The sequence below is a fragment of the Myripristis murdjan genome, chromosome 22 (genome assembly GCF_902150065.1).
Source record: "Myripristis murdjan chromosome 22, fMyrMur1.1, whole genome shotgun sequence".
NCBI lineage: Eukaryota > Metazoa > Chordata > Actinopteri > Holocentriformes > Holocentridae > Myripristis > Myripristis murdjan.
This window is the reverse complement of record NC_044001.1, coordinates 14,802,772-14,824,184: the sequence shown is the minus strand read 5'-3', so window position 1 is coordinate 14,824,184 and position 21,413 is coordinate 14,802,772. Positions and strand designations below refer to the sequence as shown.

The 21,413-nt window shown below is 40.6% G+C and overlaps 1 protein-coding gene across 1 annotated transcript in view; it reads right to left on the bottom strand.

Annotated features, from left to right (window-relative positions):
* Window positions 1-21,413, bottom strand: part of LOC115354040 (uncharacterized) — a 222,895-nt gene that overhangs the window by 126,313 nt on the left and 75,169 nt on the right. The gene's annotated exons all lie outside the window — the stretch shown is intronic.

Here is a 21,413-nt window from a genome sequence, read left to right as displayed (position 1 = left end):
GATCTTAAGCTCCCAGGAGAGTCACTGTCCGGTCTATTTGGTGAAATGTATTAAATACCCTTATCTGGAGAATCTTGGAAAATATGTGAAATAAGTACACACACACAAATGTCAAGGAAGAACACTTGAGAGCTGATTGGTTCTTGCCATAATATGAATTTTAACAGTTGTCCAATAGGGCTGTCGGCTGTGTAGTAACCTGACTTCTGCACAACACAACTGATGGTCCCAACCCCATTAATAAAGCAAGAAATTCCACTAATTAACCCTGATAAGGCACACCTGTGAAGTGAAAACCATTTCAGGTGACTACCTCTTGAAGCTCTTCGAGAGAATGCCAAGAGTGTGCAAAGCAGTAATCAGAGCAAAGGGTGGCTATTTTGAAGAAACTGGAATATAAAACATGTTTTCAGTTATTTCACCTTTTTTTGTTAAGTACATAACTCTACATGTGTTCATTCATAGTTTTGATGCCTTCAGTGAGAATCTACAATGTAAATAGTCATGAAAATAAAGAAAACGCGTTGAATGAGAAGGCATGTCAAAACTTTTGGCCTGTACTGTGTGTGTGTGTGTATATATATATATTATAGTTTAAACAAAGTACCATCATTTAATGAGCCACTGATAAACTAGGTTAAATGAGCTGAGCAAAAGAAGAAAAATTAACTCAATGTACTATTTGATTAGACATTATCTATTTGATGATGTAACTTGTTACTCAACAGCTAATTACAATAAGACAATAATGAGACAATGAATTCAGCTGAACTGCACGCAGGGTTGTAGCAAATTAGACTTAACTTCCACTTTATAACTCATCTTGTCTCTATCTAATCGAAAAACACAGCATGTTATTTCCCTCAGGTAATTATGGACTGAATAATGCAACTTCTTGCATGGCAAAAAACCCATGTTCATATGATAAAAGCCAGGGGCATTTCTCCCTCTGATTGGCTGTCTGGAGACAGTTTATCCTGAAAGTGGAAGTGGAAGCTGATCATGGAGATCAAATTACAGATTCTCAGCCACAAGAAGGTTTAATTACCTGTTCTTTGAAGTTAAACTCAAATGATGACTCACTTGCTCCACAATGGATTCTAATGTTTTAATAAAAGCTTTTGGTTTAAATGTTAATAATACCCACCCTTTGACATTATTTTGATAAACTAATTTCTGGCATTAAAGACGCTCTGATGAATGAATTATTTGTTCTCTTGAGAACCAAGGAGAGGAATTCAGGCCGTATCTCTCCATGGAGATCTATTGAAAATGTTTTTTTTTTTTCTTTAAAGATGTATTTATTGGTTTTGTTAATACTGGTGAGTAAACATCAGGTCACATGCTGTCCTCAGGAGCTCAGCTTTCCACAACAGATTTCCCCAGAGCTTTGGTCTGTTTGAAACGTCTGTGCTGTTGCACCTTTTATTTCCCCTCAGGGATCAATAAAGTATTTCTGATTCTGATTAATCTTTTTTTTTAATATTTGCATTTCTTTTCTATGGCATTCAGCTTTCCATGTTTATTTATTTATTTTTTTTAAAAAATGTTTTTATGTTTTTATTGATGATGCTGCTGTAACGTGTGAATTTCCCAGTTCAATTTCCCAGATCAATAAAGTATACCTATCTATCTATCTATCTATCTATCTATCTATCTATCTATCTATCTATCTATCTATCTATCTATCTATGTGTTTTACCATCTGTTAGAGCTGCGGTGAATCAAGGGGATGGGACTATGGGAGTTGTTCCATCTTAGTTTTGATTGTTCTCTCCACTAATTACTGGGTTGCTGCAGGATTCTCTTAAAATCAGCAACATGTTTGCTTCATCTTTTCTGATTGTTCATTACACATACATAAGATAAATGAAAAAATATTTCTCTTAAATTTTCTCTCTCATTTGTGATTTTTTTTTTTTTTATCAAAGTGTTAGACTGTACTGTTATTTGCCGTGTGCCATGTAATGTCTAGACTATCATAAATACATATGTTACTATTGTTTCCATACATCGGTGCAAATTCAGATTTAATTATTTTTTTGTTTGCCTTTTTTAAGTTAGGAATATTTTCTGAATTTCACTGTATTCTTGTTTTTTTTTTTTTTTCAATGGCATTTCCTAGATTTTTTTTCCTAGAGTTTTTTTCATTAGTCATTGATCTCAATTCCACTATTCACCAGGAGACAATAATTTCATGGGAGCAAAATTTTATGAATCAGCAGTCTAATTATCTATTTGATGATGTAACTTGTTACTCAACAGCTAATTACAATATGACAATAATGAGACAATGAATTCAGCTGAACTGCACGCAGGGTTGTAGCAAATTAAAGTGCTGTGTTTTCCTCAGAGATCATTTATCTCGCTGCAGTTGAAGCTTTTCATCAGTAGAGGGGGGTGTCACACTTAACTTACAGTGGGGTGCTCTGGGAAAGGAGCCATTTCTCTCCAAAGAAACAAAAACAAAACAAAAACATCATTTAGATCTTAAACAGAAGTTCACAGCCAAACTCTAGACGGTTAATGACTCTGAAACAGAACTTTTGAATGAGGCCGGGTTCCCAAAAAGTCTCTTTTATAAAAGTAAAAAATGTATGTATTATTGTCTTTAAAAAAAGACTGCACTGCAATATGATGCAGTGTTGCTTCTGCTTCGGAGCAAATCTTCAGGATGTGTCTGGGCAGTCCGGCGGGATTATTAGAGCCCTGAAAGATTCACACCGACGCTGCTGTTTCAAAATGAGAGACATGATATAACATGAAATCCTGATGGACTTCATTCTCACAGCTCCAAAACAACTACAGTCATAAAAATTCACTCATTTAGTTTGTATTGAAGGAAGTGTTTCTCAGTAATCCACCAAACACACTACATGTGAAATCAAAAGCACAGGTTTAAGTTGATTTTTAACCCCTACTGAAGCCTACAGCACCCCTCCCTGAATCTTCTGTGGCTCCTCTATTGTACAGTAAAATAGTTTAAAAAAAAAAAAAAAATGTGATAATGAACCAAATCTCTGCTCTCTCTCTCTCTGACAAAATAGAGAACTGATCATCAGGCATGTTTGGTGAGTTGAAAGTCTTAATATTAGTTGCTGAAAGTAAACTGACAGAATAAATTGCATTGCCCCCATGGGACCTTGAGGATCTACCTAAGCATGGCATCTAAGAGCGAGTGAGTATCAGTCACATATATCAGTGAGTTGATGCTGTAGAAAATAAGGTTGACCCCTCAGCTTTAGGCAGGCTGTTTCTGCAGGTACATATATATATATATATATATATATATATATATATGTGTGTGTGTGTGTGTGTGTGTGTGTGTGTGTGCGTGTGTGTGTGTTATAGAGGCTCTGGCGGTTTGCATATGGTATGGTATGGTTTCCACATAACAACAACAACTGCTGTCACTCCCATGGAGACCGGCCAGCAGAGACGTGTCTTACATCTTTCAGCGTAGGTCCCTCCCAAGAGATTCAGCTCAACAGCAAGCCAAACTTTTGGATCCACAAGTAAAACTTCTGTATTCGCAAAACAAAACATGTTGGATTTGCAAAAAGAGAAAAAAAGAGTGTCTGAGTCAGATTTTAATCACAAATTTATTTGATTTGCAATAAAACTTTCTTGATTGCTGTGTTGATAGTTTTGCTCTCAAATCAATTTTTTGGCTCCAAGACTGTTCTGCTCCCACATGGAACATTACAAATGGTGCTGCGAGCCCAACTAAAAAACTAAAAAAAAAATAACTCAAACCCTTTTTCTACTGCAGGCACTATCCCGGGAACCCAGGAACTCTTTTGAGGAACCAGGAACCCTTATCCTTAGCCCCACCAGAGGAACTGGTCCGTCTTTTTGGGCTCCTGTCTTCCTGGCCCCCCAAACCGTCTCTGACATTGAGGAAGTACTCTTAGAGTTACTCGGGGCCATTGCTGAACATCCTTGGTTGTTTTCATTGATGACAAGCAGCACCAAATTGTCACCCCAGCCATTTTTAAAAACAGGAGCAAGCGACTGCGAGCACATTTTTGAAAGGTCATTCTATCAAGAGATCATTTGGCGAGCAGTTGATGGAGAAACATAATGTTCGTCTCTGTTTACAACAGCACGCTGTGTCACATCTGATCTCCATAACAGCAGTTCCCTCTTTTCCTCTCTTCCTTTTTGAGTGTTCTCAATCTCATTTTCAACCTGCAAGCCTCTCTTCTCCACTAGTTAATGCAACATCACAGTGATCAGTGATTATGAAGATAACAGCGGCCTCGACATCTGCCATGTTTACTGTGTTGCTGTTGTCATTTGCTCACACGATGACTGGACACTTTCTCCCATTTTGCGTTAAGTTGGCTCCTCTCGGGATGCAGTGGAAACACAAACACACAAGATCTTATCGAGTTCTTGCTTTGGCCCTTCTCTTCTTCCAAGAGCAACACCCAGGAACCTTGCCCTGGAACGTTTTGGCAGAAACGGCCATAGTTTGCACTGATCTGAAGTTGCATTTCAGTTGCACCGTGTAAAACCAGCCATAAGGGGGTACCACTGCACTTACTCCTTATGTTTGTCCAGTGGTACTGGTAGCTTGGGCCTAATCAGAAATAAGGGGCTACAGAACATGGACAGATGGATGGATCAATCGATTGTGGTTGATGCCTGTCATCATTTTAGTATTTATACAATCTGTTTTGTTATATCATCCCATCTTTCCCATGACAAATTTGCTGATGCATAGCACATATACTGTAATTAACACTTTGTTCTTGAATACAACTGTATATACTCAAATGTTAGTGTGGTAACCTCTTTATGCATGTTGATTTGAATATCTGTTGAGATGTTGACACACATTACATATAAAGCAAACCGGCGTTGACCTCTTTTTGATGTTGATAATCTATATTTTGAGGTCGCCTCCTCTCTTTCCCTTTTTTATACCTCCTTCCTGTTAATCTCATTTTAGCATGGTAGACCATGTGTGGGGAAAAACATTTTTTTTTTTTTTTTTACAATATAGCAGGATCCTGTCTGATTATTTCCATGAACATGACAGCTTTAGACCCACCATTTAACTGCCGTTGGCTTGGACGAGAGCTGGATTCTCATATTGTGACAAATGCTGAAGGAAATCCTTCAACAAAAAGCTTTCCATGCACCTGCCTCACTGCTTCCACCGAGCACCCTGCAATGTCTTAATCTGATTAGTTGTGGGTGTGTGTGGGCATTGTATTGATGTCATATGGTATTTCTCATTTCGTGTGACTCCAATTAGAAGGCGAAATGGTGGTTATCTTCTTGATTAAGGCATCGGGCTTGTGGAGGATTGCTGGTTACCAAAAGCCTTCAAGGCAGTCACATAATTTCTATCTCTGTCTCTTTTCTGATTATTTCTGTCTGTCTGTCTCGCATGTTCTGTCTCTCTCTCTCTCTCTCTCACACACACACACACACACACACACACATATATGCAAACACAGACGCCCTCCCTGTGGGCCGTCCAAGGATCAGGAGGAAGGCTGATCTGATGCCTGTCTACCTGAGTTAATCAGGGAAGCCGTGCGACCTGATGGAGAAATCACTGTGACGGCTCTAAAAATGATGTTTTTGGATGTTGCTGCCTGCTGTACATCACTCTCTAATCAAAGCATCTGAAACAGATTGAAAAGACCATGATTGCCTGAAACGACTCATGCAGGCCCAACCTATTATGGGCTCTAACAATAATAGATGTTCTTCCCCTCCTCCTCGGTCCATTGGCTGGTATTTTTTAACCGTCTGTGAATGGGGGAGCTGATCTGTGTGGGAGCCACGGAGTCTTTCTTGGGCCATGTGGGGTCTTGTTAATAGATGAGTTTTAATAAAGTCTCGCTGCTATTTATGTGTCCCGGAATAAATTTGATGAGGCTGCTGTTGTTGAAGTGACACTCGTGAAAGATAATACCTCGGTCCTCTGATGCAGCTGATGTTTACCAGTGTATTCAGAATGCACAGTGCGAGTAATAGAAATGATAAAAAGGCTTCCCTCCATGCCGGTGTGGGCTGATTAGGTGCTCTGTTAGGCTTTTAATTTGATGTTGCAGTAATGCTGTCTCATATACCACATGTCTCCCAAGCTCTTACCTCTGAGTGATTATTGAACCAAAGATAGCTTGAATATCAGATTAGTAAATAAGCACGCTGCAAGGCAGAGTTCAGATATCTGTGTTGAACATTGATGCTTTGCATTCATTTCAAAAATGCAAAATTTGCAAACTTAAAGTTTCAATTATTAGCCCAGACTTCTATTTTCTTCTTCATCAAGAGCAACCGGCCTGTATTTGGGACCTGCGTCTATTTGTTACCTGCCTTTATTCACATATTTGCACAAAATTCTTGCCTACTTAATCAAAAGATCCCAGGAAATTAAGGACATATAAACAAAATCTCTCAAGCCCTCTCAAGTGTAGCTTTTCTATGTTCTCCTCTGTATCAGTTTCACTTCATTACACACATAACCGTGATGTTGCATGTGAGAGGAAAACCTGCAGAGAAAGGCGCTTTCCCCGGCAGGAGAAGATGTCCTTGCTCCTGCTCCCAACTTTGTCAAAAGCGGTGGTTTAAATAGCTTGACATACCACAACAGTTTTGAGATTTGGTCTGAATATTTGTTGTAACCTAGCTTTAATTGGGAACCGGCGTTTATTTCTGAAAACATGCAGCCACATTCGGCCAATAAAAGACACTTGGCTTCGAATTGGGAGTCGGCTTTTAATTGGAAGTTTACTGGTATGTGGGTCTTTACAAGGAACCCTTTTTTGTATTTGCAGAGTAACGTGTCAACTATTCTTGGGAATTTTTTGTCCAGTCTTTGCATGTGTCATCCTTGAACAAGTGTAGATTCATTAGAAAGCCGAAGGACTGGCTTTGAGAGTGAAATAAAGAGCTGGATTTCAGTCAACTGTGTAACATCTTGGGGAAAAATGCAGACAATGAGGACTCGGTGCTGAGAACTCGTCATAAATCCATAACTCAGCCTTGCTCACAGGGGAAAACTGATATACAATGGCATGTCAGAGTTTTTGTTTGTTTATAAATACAGTTTAATAAGGTTTTTCACGCTATTGAATGTGCTATTCTGCTTCTCAATTACATACACACTGTAAGAGATAGTCCTGGTGATGCTGCACCCACCTACACATACATTTACTTGTGACGATATTCCACTTACAAATAACATAACACCTCTGAGAAACTGACCTCCTATGATACACTTGTATACAAATATATGCACTGACACATGCATGTGTCCGTGCATGTGTTCTGCCCACAACCACAACCCACACACATGCATTTTTTAGCCCACACAACACTGTTGATGGCAGGTCATAAGTACCTTAAAAAAAAAAAAAAAAAAAAAAAAAAAGCTTTTCAAGTGATATACAGCATGTACTGTGGGAACTAGGTATGCACAGCTTTGTGCATTTTCATGGACATGTGATGGAGTAGTTCATGTCTGTGCCTTTGTTTATATTCAACGACCTACCAGTGTAATTGCAATGATTTAGAAGGACATTTCGATTCATTCAATCATGCTCAAGTCATTACAGCCATTTATGGACAAGAGCAGCTGTAAAATTCAAAGGAGACACGGCATTTGTAATAGACTGCTGTTGGGCTGACAGGGTCACAAATTGGATTCAGAAATTGAGATCCAGGAACAGAAAAACTAATCACAGAAACCCTTATCAACAACCCTGTAATGAAACACCTCTGACGTGAGTACACAATACACGCATGCAGGTGTACACACAAGCTCACAATGCCAACTCAAGGCTTGACACGTTGTCTAGAGAGACCTTGATATGACTGGAAGGTCACTGTTTCATTTCCAGTGACAGCTAACACACCGAAATCTCCTTGAGCAAGACATTTAAGCAATATACAGGTAGCTCCTGCTTCAGGGGAAATGCAAAGGGATGATGAGCCACCAGTGAAACGTACACAGTCAACACAAGACCCTCCTGGAGACAAATCCCTGATCACACAACAGTGCCACAAACAGAGTTTCTCTCTTTTTCAAATTGATGCAGAAATTCTGTTTAATGTCATGTAATGTGTCAAACTGCAGTCAACCAGTCCCAGATGAGAGTTACTATGACAACTGATCAACAGCATATGCTAAACTCAATAATGGAGGCATGAGATTATAGTGACCTGCTTTGTGTTAGTGATGTTGAACTGGACATGTGCTGATGCTGAACAACAGTAGAGTTGAAATGATGCTGTATTAAGTATAGCTGCTCCCAGTTATGAGATAATTCACTCCATTTATCCCATAAAAAGCATCTGACACGCGACTCATCCTCTTTCGCTGTTTGATAATATTAGCACAACCATTATTGTGTTCACAAATTGAAAGTGTGGTGTGATGGTGGTGGTGCTACAGGGAAGGTCATCAGGTCACCAAAATAACTAGGGTCCTTCATTTACGGGTCATGAATGTGCACAGCGAATTGGAAAATATTCAAAGTGATCACGTTCACAGCCAGGATCTATGGTGGTGGTTGGGCGAATTGATTGATGATATCCTCGACCCATCATTTCAGTGTTATAAAGCTACTATGTTGAACAAAATTCAGTGGGTCTTTATTGTAATGATCAGATTTATCAATGTAGGCTTCAGTCCACCCCGCAACCGTGATTAAAAATAAGTCAGTATGGTAACTGGATGCATGGCTGGTTGGATGGAGATTTATCAATGTCAACAGACTGGCTATTAGTGCTATGTGGCCTCGATAGAAATTAAATTTAACTACAAAAAATGCCTTACATAGAGACTGAATTGCTATCAAGCCCTAATAGCTCACATACCTATACATATGTAAGTGCTGTGGATTAGAATAGAAAGAATAGGCTGACTGAGTAAAGCCAGACATGTGAGAATGAAAGAATCTGACTATTGAAATGGTCTCAAGCTGTTTTTACACGATATTATCTGTAAAAAGCTGCAAAAAAGTTTCTGTATGACTCTGCAGTTGCTGGATAGGAGTGGCTCTAGCGTGACAGAGGTTGCTGCTTTGAGCGCCTCAAGCATTATCATCGTGGTGTATGAGAAAACCACGAGGGAACAGTGTCGGCTCCACAGGGCGCATCTGCTCCTGTAAACCGGCTTCACACTGGCCGTTCTACCACCATTCAGAGTAATCATCAGAGCGAATGACTCCCGCAACATGGCTGCTCAGACTGGCCCACCAGAGCTGCTGTCCTGTTAAACAGCAGGCAACAGGCAGTGTGGTTTGTTTTAGCTCTCTGCGAACATAAACCCAAGGGTGAAAGGCAACTCATCAGACCGTGTTGTTTTCTCTGCTGCTCAAGGGCTGCATGTCTTCTGCTGCTTGCAACAGGTGTCATGTGCGGGAATTATTCTTGGATATGTGCCGTTATTAAAATACATTGCTCCCTTCATGAAGCTCAGGATGTTCAGTTTTTATTCAGACTGTCATAGAGAAGTTTTTTTTTTTTTTTTTTGAGTAACTATTTTCTAACAATCTGGCCTCTCTGGAACTCTTTCGCCTCGAGTTGCTTTGAAAACTCAAACATAATTGATTGATAATTGGTGATTATCAGGCCTCTTTTTAAGGTGACACACACTGCTAATTGACAGCTTAATATGACACCCTCATTGGCTGTCTTTGTTCATTTGTTCGGTAATTGTTGGTTAATTGGTAATTATGTTGTTTTATCCTCCAAGTGTACAGCACATATTGGATCAGCTGCATATCACAGCTGTTGGGTGGTGAACACTGTGTAACTCCCAAATTTCAACTTTTCAGACTTATAATAATAATATTAATTATAGCTTTGTTTTTGGCGTGATCACCATGCATTTTCCAGTTGATCTAATAGGTTCTGGGAGCTTTTCACTAACCCGGGACCGTGTAATCATCGAATTTAAGTTGAAAGTATAAAAGTCCAAAACTGGAGTTGTGAGGCTCTCACATGAAAACAGTAAGTTGTCTTTGAGGTGTTTTTCCTTCTCCTTGAAGCTCTGACCTTATTTAGTCATTAGGGTGCAAACTTCAAGGAAAAAGCGTAGATCATAACAGGCTGTGTCCATTAAACAGGATGCATCAGAAAGGAATGCAAAACAGTGTAAATACGAATAAATAACAACATTGTTACCTTATGGAAACTGTGTCACTTTCAGATGGAAAAACACCAGACAAACACATATTTCTGCTGCCGCTAATTTCTGCTGAGGGTCATTCATAATCACCCATCTACCCATTTGCCAATATGAAATCATATGAAATCATTATGACTGAACAAAAAGGTCAACCTCCTTGTTGCTCCCACACATTGATTGACTGTCTTTTACAGCAGGGGCTCGCTGTTGATCAGATCGTCCCAGAGGGTCTCAGGATAATTCTTGGGAATGGTGAGGGGAAGGGGGAAAACATATTTCTGCTTCACAAATTTGTTTTTAAGTCTCGTCTGATTCCTCTCTTATTTTTGCTCTCCTTGTGAGCCACAGACGAGTTCCTCGGCACATGCAGCTCCTACCCGGGAATGTGAAAGCCAGTCTGTATTTCTGGATGAAATAGATGTAACTCTTGGAGGTCAAGAACGGTGATGGTTTTTCTGGAGCGAGAATGCAGAGGAGGAAGGGAGTTCTGTCGGCCAATTTATCAGCTTAGCAAAAGCACAACTAACGGCCATATTGATCATGCAGAGATTTTATTGCAGAAAAGGAGCCAACACTTTTAAAAGGAGACAAAGGAAGTGGCTTAAAATGTCAGTCGGCATTCTTCCCTCATCATTTGGCATCATTGATTTCTTTGTCCTTACGATTTGCTCTGCAGCTCCATCGATTATTCAGCCTGACTGTGCACAACAGGGTAAAGAGCAGTAACTGTGCAGGATTATCAGAGCCGAGGGACAGTGGCAATGTGAGATATTGCTCTCTGGGGTCCAGTAACCACTTAATTTGTACTGAGTCCTGGTCACACATTTACTGGGTACTGTATAAGGGCAAACATGATGGCAATATTTGTATTATTTTAAGCACTGACATTTTCAGACCCTCAAATAGATTCACTGTTAGGCTGTAAAACAATACCTTAAATGGATGATCTTTACATGAAAAGCCATTTGCCCCGGAGTGATGTGAAACAAATGCATTTCACATGGAGCTCATGCTCATGCCAGCAGCATTTCTAAGGCTCTCCTTCTGGCTTTTCAGTTTGTATCAGCATGACCTGGGCTTTTACTGGCATTTGAAGCATTGCTTGGGTAGATTTAGTGCCAGCAGCGCAGCAGAACTCTTAGCGGCACAACAAATATGAAACAATGCCTTCAATGACCCCCAATCCAAAAGGAAAAAAAAGAAAATCTCCAATCTCATCTCTGATAAATTTGAATTCCTGGATGCAGACAACCGGAGAAACACCAGAAAACAACAGGAGAAAATACTGTACATATTTTTTAACATGTATGGTAGGTATAAGCTTTGTAAGTTATAGATGTTCTTGTGAGGTCTGTGTGGGAAAAAATGAACATATATTAATTTTCACCCACTCCCCAACTACTCAGCATGCACACACACACAAATCTGTCCACACAGGGAGCTCTCCTGGGTGTGCCGAGGGAACGTGCTGGATTTTATACAGTCCATTCATGTGCTTGTATGTGCCAGTTGTTTTTACGCGCAGTTCATGTTTATTGCAGTCACGATCAGCTACATAAAATGCTAAAGCACAGCGCTGATGGTGCTCATAGCTTTCTGTTCAGCCATCTGTTCTCTGCCCGGCCGTGAAGAGCAGCTCAAATCGATGCTGATTGGTTTTAATCTCCCCTACCTGCTTTGGGAGCTTCAGCTGTTTTTGTATCAAAATCAATCTGTTCTCTTCCTGTCAGGTATTATGAGGGAGAGTTGTTTTAAAAGACAGTGTACAAGGAAATTCGGTCCATCAAAACCCCACTACCATTCATAGTTCTGCATATTCATAACCATGGCAGCAGAGTTTTTCTATATTAGTCAAACTCTTGCATGTAACACCTTACATATACAATCTGCACAATCTAATGTAGCTCAGTGCAACAGCTCTGCCATAAACTCTACCTTTTATAATACTCTGTTTTTGTTGACATTGTGCAGAATGTGTAAATTTTATTCTATGTTTATTATTGAGGTTGTAGTTTGCAGAGGTCTTGTACTGGACTACATTATATTGAAAGGTGTTTCTAATTTATTGTCCTCCCTATTTATGCAAAATGAGGGGGACAGAATATTAGAAACACCTCTCAATAAAATGCAGTCCACTACAACAGCAGCACTAACTATGTGCTCAATGTCAAACATAGAATTGAATGAACACCTCATTATAGGCATCATAAAAGGAAACTTTACTGCAGAGCATTTGTATTGGGTTGTATTAGATTGTGCAGGTGGACCTAATAAAGTGGCCATTGAATCTATATTCAACAGACATTAGGCCCAGAATGACATTTATTATTGACAAGTGAAACAGCAACCTAAAAATATTACATGAACATTAGGGCTGGGTATTGTTAAGAACCTCACGATTCGATTCGATTTCGATTCTTTGGGTAACAATTCGATTCGATTTTGATTCAATTCGATATTGATTTAAACACTTCGATATCGATTCTGTAATAAGTCGAAATGCTTAAATAATTTTTGCTGCTGACGTTAACTTGGAGTGACACACCCCCAGCTGAAATAAAACATCTGCCAGTGAGTTTATTAAAAGACAGACGTTTTTATGGTGCCGGCACTGGAAAGCAGTAGCCTATATTTAAATATAACTGTTAATATAAGTTAGTTGTAGATAAAAAAAAATCAGCTGTGTTGGTGAGTTGCTGTCACGGCACCTGTTAGATTAAAAATGACTGAGAAGTCGGCAGAAGTATAACTATCAGTCCATGACAAAAATATTTTTTCCAGCGGATATTCTAGTTACAACATGACTGAGCTAGCAGAGCAGTTGGCTGGCTGACAAGGACTAGTTAACGTCAGATCTCATGTATTTCCGCAGAAACGGAGAGAATACCGGCAAAAAACATTGATATTCTGAGAGCGAAATGCTCACAGTATGAATACATTTTGATTATACATTTAATTTTGTTGGTAATAGTTGTATAATCACATTATTACACGAAAGGGTGTGCTTGACCGTCATTATTGTCACTTCAGTGATGCGCCCGTCAGCATCAAGCACACCCTCTCGTGTAATAATGCTTAAAAGGATAAAGGACGTGTTGAGTTGCATCTGTTTGGTTTAGCCACAGGTTGCTGCATAACATCGGCGTGGTGTCAGCTAAGGTGGCTGCACAGGTTCGCGGTATTATTACACTACCTTAATACTGCCTAGCACAGTTTACACACGACTTGACTCTTGTCTCTTACCTGTGTTCCGGGGTTACATGTAAATCCAAAGTGAGCCCAAACGTCACATTTTAAAGTCGCAGGTGCCGACTTAACGCTACAGCTACTTGCTTTCATGTTGTTGTTGTGTACAGTGCGGCTTCCGTCCGCACAACGCGAATCACACGGAGGTGTTGCTCACCGCGCCCCCTACTGGTTAGGAGTTGAATCGATTCAGAGGCTTTTGTGAATCGATATTGAATTGTGAAAAAAGATATTGCAATGCATTGATGAATCGATATTTTTACCCACCCCTAATGAACATTGATTGTTGGAAAAACCACTGCAAACCAAACACCTCAGCAGCATTAGCATTAAAGCTGCATTCAGTAAAACTAAAATGTAGACCACGTAGAATCAGCCATAACATATTAAGTCAAATACAAACGTAATTTTCTGGTTTGGCGTATTTGTTAAATTTAAACCATGTAGACTCATTACTAAACTAGGTCTACACTGGATGTAATCACATTGTGGCCATTTCCAGGTTTAGTGAATGTTGCTTATGAGGTAACCTAGGATTATCTTACCCCTTGCATCGGCCCCATATTGATTTTTTGACCTTTTCCAACAAACACCAATTGCATGTATTAACTAACTATATTAGGCTTATATTCGATTATATGCCCTTAAAGTAAAGAAAGTGAGAGAGGAGCTTTTGTGTAGGAAAGTTTAATTATCTGTAGGACATAGTGTCTACAGTTAAACTTTTGTTCACTGGTTAAGGCTTTTGGGGCTATACTGGATGACATACACAGAGGGAGAGAGAGAGAGAGAGAGAGAGAGAGATGTCTTTGCACACAATGAGCACATCTATTGAGATATTCTTTGGAGAGCCTGTACAACAAAAAGGTCATGGGCTCGATTGCTGCTGCAGCCAATATGGCCAAGGATGGCGATGTATCCTTGTTCTTGGAGCGAGGTGTTGAGCCCTGACACACACACACACACACACACACACACACACACACACACACACACACACACACACACACACGTGAGACCTGCAGATACTCGTTTGTTAAGAAGAGGAACAAGATATCAAAGGAGCATTTCTTGAAATGTGAAATTGATCATGATAAGCAGTAATGAAACTTATATAGTACCACATTCAATATTGATTTACTCTCCTGTAACATGGCATCCAGCGCCATCCCTAATCATATTTAAGCCTCGCGTTGACAATCATTGATGGTTGTAAGAGCGAATAAAAAGGGTTTTTCATTGCCAGTTTGTGCTGCGGCGCAGTCACAAGGGACCCGCTGCTTTCTCCATGTTCGAGCCAGCTCCACTAATCAATTCTCCAATGAGCACTGGGCTTGTCTTGGAGCAGCCTTCAAGATCTACTACTTTCCCCTGCATTTTCTTTCTCTCTCTGTCTCTCATCCCTTTCTCCTCTTATTCACCCTTATTCTAACATTTTTGTCTTTATTTTTCTTTTTTTTTCTCTTATAATGCCATTTTAGGAATACACCATCAGAAAAAAATAAGAATTGTACCTTGGATCTTTGTCATGTCAGCGTCTTGCCATTGTCTTATGACAGAACAGTTATAGATATAGATAGATACACCCTGTCACACTTAGCTGGCCAGCTTGCTAATATGGACAGTAACTATGCTGACATCTTAACCCTGAGGGAAAAAGATAATTGTGAAAACTAGACAAGTCAAGTGTTGTCATGTGGGACAAATGACCCCACAGAATGGCCGGAGGTTGCTCTCTGCTCTTTACTGAATCATGAGGTCAGCGTCTTTTCATACCTCAGCAAGCAAGGTGACAGCTCGTTTTTAGGAAGCTGAGTAATTCCACAGATATTGATGATTTTACCAACTGTAAGCCTTTGGTGATCACTATGGTAGCTAACCATGTCATGTAACACTTGTAAATCAGTGACACTCAATAGGTTTACAGGCACACTAATTTTCCACTGTTATACCGAATATGTCAATATTCCTAATTTGATACGGGTCATGAAAAATGCCTATTTCATTTGAATATCCTGAATTATGCCGATATTTTTGGGGTTTCAGGAGCATTTTTTGGTAATGTATTCAGTTCATTCAATATATATCTCTATTGGGGTTTTTAAACACAGTTTGCGACACACGTCCTCTTGGCGTCTTTCGGTCAGCTTCCTGTGTTGTAAAGAAATCCACAAGACAACAGTGTGCAAGGCTGGATTAGAGATGCATTCACAAAAGAGCAGCCCACAAACACACCCACTTTTAAAAATTATGAAAGCCATGGATATCAACAGGATTTTGGATATGCACAAATATCCCAACGCCGACCTTTTCAATGAGGTGGTTGGATGAATGAAAGAGGCAGACTGTGTTCACATAGCCGATCAAGTGGGAGTATGGATGACTGCATCTACATGGAAATGCTAGTGGAATATTCATCTTCATTAGCCACAGAAACGGCTTAATAAGAATATTGTCTTTTTTGGAATAAAGGCAAAAAACAGAATATCGTGATTCAGCTCCACATGGTGTTACTCACAGACAGCGTTAGGTAATCTAGAGCTAGTTTGATGTCAGCAGAAGAATATGCATCAAGAAAATGCAATGAAATGCAATTTGGTGTATTTTACATGCAGTAAAGGTATGTTGCATACAGTAGACTGTATAATCTTTGCAACCCCTGCAACCTTGCTACAAGAAAAGTAGCATAGAAAATGTTGATTCCTGTTACTGACAGGAGGATGTACAGTACTCGCTGTACTCCAGCTGTGGGTGGTGTTGCATCTACAGTGCACACCATCACAGCTGAAATGCTCTGCAGAAAGGCACTGAACCCCAGATGGCCCCTGGGGCGTTGCACTGAAGGCCATCCTGAGCCCTTTGAACAAATGTGTGTGTGTGTTGGACGCGGTGTGTTTCTAACAGAGATACATTGGATGAATTCTTATAAGTTTGTCTCTGAACATTAAAGTCCTCAGTGGCTGTAACTGAAGTCTCATTTTATATTACACTATGGCCTGTTTTATTGGTATATCAAAAACAGGTTGGTCAATAACTCTGATGGGATATCCATACTGTAAAAGTAAAGATGAAATCCTCACAGTGAAGTTCTGCTTTAAACAAAACATGCAAGCCAACAGTTTCTCTTGCTTGCTTTACTTTTTTGCTGCTTTACCTTTTTCCCGTTCGCTGATGAAAATATCTCGATTGTTCTCCCAGTTGCTTTTAACCTCTTCTCTAAGCCCACCATTCTTCACAGTCTATATATAAAACAGTAGCATTCCTCTAACCTTTTTATTCCTCTCTTCTGTCAAGAGGACACACACACACACACACACACACACACACACACACACAGATTGAGAGAGAGATTTGAGCGGTACTTGCTAAAGTAATTGGGACAACTCAAGTGAGAATGAGTGAGTGAATGGATGTCTATCTCTGTAAGTGTCTTCTTGTCCAAAGCACTTCAAAGAAACTCACACACAGAGAGGTCTGTATTGATTAATGCATATGGCTGAGCTACTTCCTCTTTTATTCAGGGTGAATTTAACCATCTCGAAAAGAGGAAAAAAAACAAGGTTCAGGGATGAGGAAAGTCTGGGAACCAAATAGCGGTATTAGAATGATTGAAAGGTTTATTCCATATTATTGGGGAAGTCAATTACCCACCACATCGTACCTCAAACCTCTTTGAAACTATTTATCTTTTTATCTCTGGGTCGCAATACAGATGGTGCCTCAAACACGTTTTGTGAAAATAAAGCTGTCAAAAGGTGCCTTCTTGCACACTGATGCAAGCTACTGAGATAACGAACATATGGTGCCAAGTTGCATGCGTTCAAAACCCTTTTGCCATTCAAATCAGCCTCGCAGTCTCTGACGGTGCGGCCTGTGTTTATATAGCTGTCTTGTCTTGACCAGCCTGATGCATGAAGAGCGGCTGTGAAGCTTTAGAGGAGGCAACTGACTGAACGGGCGCATAACCATGACCTTCAGAGCGGGTCAAAGGAAGTTCAAGGCAAAGGGAGAAAACATCAACATTCTGAGTGGAAGAAGCCCTTTCATCATCAAGGGGAAGGGAGTAGAGATCATGTCCTCTTACAAATATTTAACCCGTACTGACAGAAAACTGAGCTGGAAGGAGAGCACCGGTGCTGATGTTAGGTATAGCGTGTGATCTAAGCTTTTCCCCTTCAGGAAACTCATGCATGCTTTCATTTGATGTCAACAAGAATCTCCTGCATACAGTATCCAGGCTTGTGATCTACTGAAGGCTGGAGAGGCAGCGTTGCTTACGGTGGGAAACTGTCTTCATCACTGGTGTAGCCTCAGTAAATCCCTTTTACTGTCTGCAACACGGTACCATTGATTCAATTTTCGTGCTTTTGTCCAGCTTAGACTTCAGCGCGCTCTGTGTTTTTTCAGGTTTTCCTTTGGCAAAAACAGCAATGGTCTAATGGGATAATTTAATTTCATAATCGTTTATTGCTTTAATTTAAGCTTACACAAAGAATGCAAGGGAAAAAAAGAAGAGCATGTTTGCTTACAGAGTAATCCAAATATTTTACACCTTCCATGAACAAAAAGCAGCAGGAAGAAGACATCTTTACATTACCTGCCTCTGCAACTTCAAAGAAAGTATTCCATTTTCTTGGATTCACTTGCATTCAATTATATTCATTTTTCTGCAATGCCAGTGTCTGAATCAATTTGCAGGACAAGTTTTTATAATAATAAAAAATAAATAATGAATACAATTAATAACAAATAATTAATAATTAAAAATATTAATCATGTCCACCCACTGATTCTTTCCTCTAAACAATGTTGCAGTCAAACATGCTCTGTGTTTAGTTGCAATGTTGCTGTTATGAAATTTAATTAATATGTTCTTTTGTGTGATGGCTTTGCCCTTGTTTGTCTCTGGTGAGGTGAATGTGTCCTTTCCCATTATCGTTATGCACAGCTTTTGAGTGTTTGTCTCTGGATTGACTAAAATTTCCAGTGAACTAATGTGTGCTGTAATTACATTTTTTGTAATTATTGCACATATGTGATAATGCAACACATTTTGATCTGTGATGTGAGACAAATGTGAGTGTGATGGAAAAATGAGACAATCATGAGTGTACACTATCCATGAGATGAGACACACATTCAATAGGGTATGATGAATTATCTCCATGCAAAGCTGCATGAATACAACACACGCACACACGCACACACACACACACACCCCATCAACTGAAATAGCCCTTCTTTCCTCCACAGGGAACAGAGGACAACAGAGAGCGACATACGAAGGCTTACTTAGCTCTGAATTTTATTCATGATGTTCCTGGAAAATGCCTGGGAATATATCACTGCCTCCTGTAACTCCTTCTCCTTTGGCCCCTGTCCTTCGAGAGAGCAAGAGGGACCTCTTGCTTCGCTTGGAGGTGGAATTAGTTAGAATTAGTTAGCCAATGGACTGAAAGTACAGTAGCTTCTCTCATTAAAACATTAGCATTAAGAACGCCAGGAAATTGTTTTGTGAGTTACAGACATATGTTAACCTAGAAGTAGATCCTCCTGGGAATGACTTGGGGCTGGGAGAGAGAGGGAGAGGGAGAGAGAGAGAGAGAGAGAAACATGCAGTCAGAGATTTCATTTTGAATCCTATTGGAAAACCTGGGACAACAGTCGCTGCAGATCTGTGAATCCACTGCTCCAATAAATCCCTGCCATTAAGGAGCCCTCAGGGTATGGGAAGCCAGAGGGAACCTGGGGACCTTTTTAAGCTTTCTGTCACAGCAAACCTTTCAGTGACACCGCCTAGAGAGGTGTAAGATTCAGGCGGTGTCTGGCTGACCGGGGGCTCAGCCCCCTCACTCCGACCCTCAATGTGCTACCTCCAAACGTCAATTAAGAGGAATCAGAAACGCGTCATTAAGTCCCAGAAAAGTCATTTGTCCAACCACCTCATTGGTCTTGAGCTGAAGTGGATCCAATTACTGAAGGCCTGCTCTGGAGACACTGGGGTTATTTAATAATAGATACTGAATGATGGACAAAGAGACAGAAAGACACACGGGCTGATAGACATACACACAGGGAGACAGAGAGAGGAACAGACAAAGACGTACAGCAGGTTCTTCTGAAGTAGTGAACCGTAGGGAGAAAGTAATAGATAATCAAATGTGTGTCAGTCTGTCACTTCTTATCTGTCTACTATTCAAAATACCTGGTGCTTCCTCCATTTCCCTATCTCACACACCACATGTCAGCAGCTCACAGCCCCTCTCCTCTCAGCACTCAGTCCTTTTTATATGCCAGTCACATCCGGGGGTCGACTCTGCAGGAGTCTAATGACATGAAGCACAAGTCTTTAAAATCTGAGAACACCCACGGGACAGGGAAAGCCCAGGTGAGGCACAGAGGCATCTGTATGCCTGCAGTTGCCTCTTTCTCACAGATACACCCACACATATGTGCACGCACGCACACACACATGCATTAGAATTTTTTAACTCTTACAGTTCAAATGGCATCCTCTATCCAGCCCGCACTTCACAAAATTATGTCAATATCAGCGGGTTTCCTCTGCTTTGCTGCTTATTTATTCTATATGGATTTCCCCTGGGACCCGAATATTCTCCTGTAATGAACATAAAGCCAGGAATAGTATGCCAGCCTGAGGCTCCCCGTAGGCCAACTGTGCCTTAGGTCAAAAACAAAGAGAATATCAGGGCTTGTGCAGCCTCAAAAAGACTTTGGCACCAGCCGAGCACAACGCAGCAGTCACCAGCGTGTCAGCCTCACTGAGCCAGTAAATAATATAGCTGAGATGGGATGTTCTTGCTGCAAACAAACTTCAACGCATTTGTAATAATTTGCTCAAAACACGAGTTAGGTGCAAGGGCAGCCAGCAAGGAAATCTGGCTTGTGGCCGTATCATATTGAGACGGGGTAGTCATCAGTCATGTGCCGCACGCTGCACGTGTGGCACATGACAACAACTCGATTTTTCCTTTACCTGTTTACATTAAATTCTCAAGCACTCTGCAGCGTGGAAACTGCTGAGTAGCACTCCCACAACAGACTGAGGACCGGGAATAACCCAAGTGGATACTTTGATATGAGTTGCGGGCAAGCGAAAAACTCAAAAACTTCCCACAAGTCATCATCATCATCATCATCATGAGCAGCAGCAGGAACAGCAGGACTGGATCTCACCCCAAGCAGTCTCTCTGTCAATCAATCAGGATGAAGTTGGCAAACATGGCATTGAATCACCTCTTTTGCCGGAACAGTAACTTCAGACTTACGCTCAGACAGTTCCCTTGCTCACCCAGCGGTGTGTTTACCTTTGCTTTCCTCAGCTCTGCGTCAAAGGCCCCTGAAGACCTCAAATGAAACCTCATGTGAAATACAGAGAGAGATGTGTGTGTGTGTGTGTGTGTGTGTGAGGGAGAGAAAGGAAGAGAGAGGCTTTGGGCACAAGAGGAGACTTTAATCATCAGCCGCAAGGTGAGGAATGCAGGGAGGGCCTTTGCTGCGTGATGCTATTGTTCCTGTCTGGTGGGCCTGGGCATAAACAAACAAGAAGATGATGACAGGTGCAGGTAATCACAGTCTTTTATGTTGCTCTCTCTCTCACTCCCTCCATCTACCCTCTGAAAACAAGCGGCTACACATGTAGAGCAGCGTCGATAGCTTCAACCAAGACAGATCTCACCAAGTGAACCTTTGCTGCAGGAGACGGTACAGATTCATACGACTTCATGATGTTTTCCTGCACAGTGCTGAAGAGTTTAAACTTCAAACGATTTACTGCACTGTTTCCCCAGATATCTTTATTATTTGTTTTCAACCAAACCCCATGATAAATACCCACCCATTTCTGGCACTTGAGTGTAGCTGATCTCTTGTGGCTCCATTACTTGCCATTATTTGGAGGAAACAAGCCCCATTCAAGACATAATCCATTGTCAACCTAAAAGAAAAATCACTCATGCTAAGGAAAACAACATTGTTTTTTTCTTTT